Source organism: Adiantum capillus-veneris, chromosome 4 (genome assembly GCF_014529385.1).
Source record: "Adiantum capillus-veneris isolate H3 chromosome 4, ASM1452938v2, whole genome shotgun sequence".
Lineage (NCBI taxonomy): Eukaryota > Viridiplantae > Streptophyta > Polypodiopsida > Polypodiales > Pteridaceae > Adiantum > Adiantum capillus-veneris.
Genome location: NC_140934.1, coordinates 93,562,914 through 93,568,131, shown reverse-complemented (window position 1 = coordinate 93,568,131; position 5,218 = coordinate 93,562,914). Strand labels below are relative to the sequence as shown.

The following is a 5,218-nucleotide window of genomic DNA, read 5'->3' as shown; positions in this document are numbered from 1 at the left end:
CACACACAATTGTATGGAATTCACTCGCTCTCAAAATTGACTCACGCGCACACACACACAAGAATAATCCGGCGGCCTACCGTATGTATGTGCAAAATCACACACACACACACACACACACACACACACACACACACACATGTATGTATGTGCAAAATCGACTCTCTCCCTCTCTCTCACACACGCGCATAATTGCACGCATAAACATACACACGACCGACTCTTTCAGGCACACCATTCACACCAATACGCATACCATTCACACCAATATGCACACTAAAGCGAATGCAACCTTCTTTGCCTGCATTGTTGTAGTGTACTAGGCACCATGGCTGCAAGTAGTGAGCCAAAATTGTTTGATGACATTGTGCTTGAGGATGGGCAAAAAGCACGTATGTGTCTTGTTGATGATGCATGTTGGGTTCAACACGTACGCTACTTGCAACGAGGGGACATGATGGATCACCTACTCGAAGTCCATGGGATAGAATGTGACATTCCAAAGCGCAAGGGAGGTCGTCCCTTTGGTTGTGTCATTGCAAAGTCCCGAAGACCAACATATGAGAAGCAATGTCGTGCACGATTTGAAGATGTTGAATATAATTTCAAATGTAATGTAAAGGCACAAGAAGCGCGCGAGTTAAAGAAAGCAAAAAGATCTTGGGATGCGCTTGAGGAAGATGGAAAAATAGATGCAGGTTCCAAAGAGAATTTTCTCAACCTCAAGGTATCAGAGGCCATGGAATCTTACCTTTGTGATAGTGAAGAACGAATGAACAACATTTGTAGAACGATTGCAGATGGATTCGATAAGCACGTAAGTCCATGATTATTTTGCATCTGTTTTATTTTGTTAAGAATTCATATTATCTTTTCTATTTAGACGTTAGTCGTACTCAATAGAGACGTCCATGTGAGAAGGACTCCAAAAAATGTGAGGAGACGCACGATTCTGACGAGGGCTCCGCAAGATCAACACTGATACGAGCATAGGGTCATATCAGTTTGTCTAGCCTATTGTCGTCTGGAAAATGTACAAAGTCTCTTGAATGTTCATGTATTGCAGAAGAGACTTCAAACCACTGATGAACAAGGTCCTTTGTTGGTGCCAATGAAAATCCATGGCAAAAAGGCTTTTCTTGAAGGGTCTCCCATATCCTCTTCTATGAGTCCACTTCCCAAGGTAATTGCAAAATAGGCCACGTGCATTTGTCTCTACATGCATTGTGCGTTTTTATGGTCATTCACCTAATATTTCCTTGAGAATTGATTGCACATTTTTTTTTGTTAGTTCCATTTGTGTGTGCAACGTCCCTCTCCGCACTTGGTTAGTGATGCACCACTGCCAAGCTCTTCTCTTCCCCTCAGGTTGTTGGTGACAAATAAATCTGTTCACATGGATGTCGAGACATCCAAAATTACAGGAGGAGAGCTCCAATTGAAGGAAGGTTAGTGGTTTGCGTTCAATCACACATCAATGTCCACAATGTAAGATTCCATACTGCTAAAAATTTAATGTGGTTTTAAAGGCTTGTATTCTCATTTTAGATTTGAATCTAGAGGAAGTATTTAGTTTATTTCAGAGCACAAGAAATTGATCGTGGATGTAGACCTACTGCTAGTGGACTCCATAAGCAAGGAAAAGGCTTCCACTCGGACGATGACATTATTTTGCATGTACGCATTTGTATCTCTTCCTCGATATTGTCATACGTTCTCAGTAAAAAACTTGCAGTTTTATCGTGACAGGTGATTGGAAAACACTCTCTCACAAGACGTGCTTGATAGTGTGTGCTTCATTGACAGTTTGTGGTTTGACTTTTTGAAATCGGAGACGTCCAAAGCGCTAAGAAGCTGCAAACCTATTTCAGTGGTGTGGATGCCAGCAAACATCTTTTTGTGTTCTTCCCAATTGTGGACAGGTACCTTTGTCAACCAGGACTTCATAATGCAACTTGTGCATGATGATCAATAACGTTATTTTCGCAGGGATCATTGGTGCCTTTTTGTGTTGTACAATAATGCAATCAAGAAGATAACAAAGCTTCCTTGGGAGAACCATGGAGTCATGTACCTTAATTCCATGCCATCTGATGACAAAAGAATATTTGCCTTTCATGTATTGGTAATCCCTGATTTTTTATGGAAATAACATCAGGTGAGTATGTATTTATGGAATGATAGTCTTTAAAGTGTGTGTTTTTATGCAGGGCATTAGATTTATGGCTTCAAATTGCACGGTTCCGTCCTTGAAGGAGTTCATGGTTACGCCTAGAGATGAATTGGAGCATGGCGAGCGTCCTCGGATATGACTAGTAATAAGCCTCATAGTCGTTTTTCTTTGCCTTCCTCGTAGGATCTTTTGGGATTCCAAGTTCCTCTACAACCTAATGCAATTGACTGTGGCTTTTTACGTCATGACATACATAAAGCGTCTTACTGAAGATGCCCATGGGAAACGGTCCAAGTCATTTGTGAGTTCAAATTCCAACCTTTCATTGCGATTTTAGTGTTTCTCCATGTGTACTAATTTCATTATTTATTTTGTTTTGATGTCTAATTCTTCTCTACGGTATTCCTTGTGCAGTTGACAAAGACATGGTTCAAGCAAGACCAAGTGCAAGCGTTAAAGGAAGACTTGAAGGCTTGGATGAAGAAGTGCATTAGTGGGTCTATGGCATAACTACTTGAATTGAGAAATATAGCTCTACTGATTTGTAACCTGGCATTTGCCATCAGACAAAAATGTAATATAGTCATTGTTGATGAGGCAAGCCGTTTTAATGAAATGTTGTATACCACTTAATAGAGTGTTTTTAAACTCAAAAATTATGGTTTAATGCATCTCCTTATGCCTTTGTTGTTCACTAATGAGAACTTGTTGTTCATAGCAAGTTCGTGTACCAATGCAAACTTGGTGTGGATTGAGTGTGAACTTAATTGTGAACAGTTGCGAACTATGCGAATGGCTCTGTGAAACTTTCCAGAGAGCAAAATTAGTGGAACCCTTGGTCTCATAAACCTTACACCTTTCTGAACTTAGTTTGAACACGAGGTAAACTATGTGTGAACTAATTGTGAACTTAGGTGTGGTATGTGTGTGAACTATGGCGTTAGCTTTGTGAAACTTTCCAAAGAGCAAAATATGTGGAACCCTTGGTCTCATAAACCTTAGGGATTTCTAAACTATGTGTGAACTATGTGTGCACTTGGGGTGAACTTTGTGTGAACTTAGGTGTGATCTTGAGGTGAACTATGCTGGTAGCTCTGAGAAACTTTTCAGAGAGCAATTTTTTTTTCAAGGAAAGTTGAAATTTGGAATTACTGAATGGAAAAAGAGTACATGGGACCTACAAGTAGGGGGTGGGTCAGCCTCAGAACAAGAATATTATTCCATACAGTCTCTAAATCTAAATCTAGGAGCAGAGTAAAACTTTATAAGAAGACCTTTACATTTTTTCCACATGTGGTCCCTTTGTATTTGGAACAAGGACAAATCTTAGTGGCAGTCCTGGACTGATTCACATGCTAGGCTAGGTGACTTGTACAACTCCTTTTTTAACCCTTCCAGATTCATGGAGTGAGAAGAGACAAAGATGGCATCATTTCTTTGGAGCTAGCTGTTCCATAAAACAATGCCTCTCCAGATGTTCCACAGAATGACATCTATATACCTTTGCAAGGGCCTAGCAACAAGTTCTAAACAATCAAAGGGGCTACTGTGACCTGACCCCATGCTTTTTGAAGCAAGCTGATGCAGGACTTATTGTAACTACAGTTGAAAAAGAGATGGGCACAATCTTCTATAGAAGTTTTACATCTTGGACACATTCCATTGCTCACTTTGGCCTGGAGGGCTCTCTTGCCAGTCCAAATACCTTGTTGCATTGTTGACCATAGTAGGTGGCTATGTTTGCTTGCTAGAGGAAAATCCAGATACATTTAAATATGTACTCCCATTGCTTGCAGCTCCATTGAACCTTCCACTTCTGATTGAGTCTCCTCTTCATACTTTCCTCCATCCCTCCTCTATTATCCATCTGTCTGTAGATCTCAACACATATAGAGGCTGCAGATCTTATCTCAACATGTCTTCTATGTGGGAGGGTCAACTTGTCCAAAATTTTGTTTGCCCTAGAGAGGCACCACTCAGCTGTGATGCCTAGAATACCAAAGTCCTCCTGAAGTTCTTTTGAAGACTTTAATCTTTGGTTATGAAAAAGGTCCTTCCAGTGTCTGATTCCATGCTTATGACAGTTGTGAGCTCTCCTTCCCAGTTCAGACTTAGCCCTGCAGGCAAAAAAGCCTAGCCAGCAAGAGTCATTCATAAAGCAATGCAAGTTAGAAAAAAACACATTTGAAGGTTTCCAGTGATTACTAGACCAGTTCCAAGACTTCCAAAATCTGCACACTAGAGGGGAACCAGAAGGAATAATGTCCCTTTTGGAGGTAAGAACTTCCCTCAGTTCCAGATCAAACCAAGCTTTGTATCCTTCAATTTTGAACTGGCCAGTTTTTCTTTTGAGTAGAAGAGCCCATTAGTCATTGGAGATGGCTGCTCTCCATACACATTTTGCTCCCATCTTTTTAGCCAAATGCTCTAGGTGGAGCAATCCAAGACCACCTTTAATTTTAGGTTGTTGACAAACCCCCCAAGAAACCTTTGGGATCTTCTGAGAACTCATGCTACCTCCCCAAAGAAAGTTCTTGGTTAGAGAGAATACTTGAGCCAGTTGATATTTTGCCGGGGTCCAGCAAGACAGAAAACATATAAGACTAGGCAAAATAAAATGATTCAAGACAAAGGCTCTTGAAGCAATGGGGGAGCTATGCTGCTGCCATCTGAAGACCTTTTGCTTGAACTTGTTCATGACCCAATCCCACCTCTGCTTCAATGTTACCTTGAACCCCATCAGTATGCCTAACAACATGAATACCTGCCCATCCCCAATTGGCTTGCATCTTGCATCAGTTACAACTTGAGAGATCATATCATTGGAGCTTTTATAACCAGTCTTTGCATGGTTGATTACAGAGCCACTGGCTGCACAAAAAATCTCTAGACATTGCTAGAAGGTGTTAACAGTTTCCTGTTCATTTGACATAGAACCATTAGTGTCATTCGCAAACTATTGTAAACAAAGATCTTTAGCAGCATGGGGGATCTTGATACCCTTAATCTTGTTTCTTTCCATTTCATCCTGCACTAGCCAACCAA

At 40.8% G+C, this 5,218-nt stretch overlaps 1 pseudogene; it reads left to right on the top strand.

The window, feature by feature from the left end:
- The first annotated feature begins 328 nt into the window (after positions 1 to 328).
- LOC147459614 (uncharacterized) lies at positions 329 to 2,683 on the top strand (annotated as a pseudogene).
- Positions 2,684 to 5,218: the final 2,535 nt, after the last annotated feature.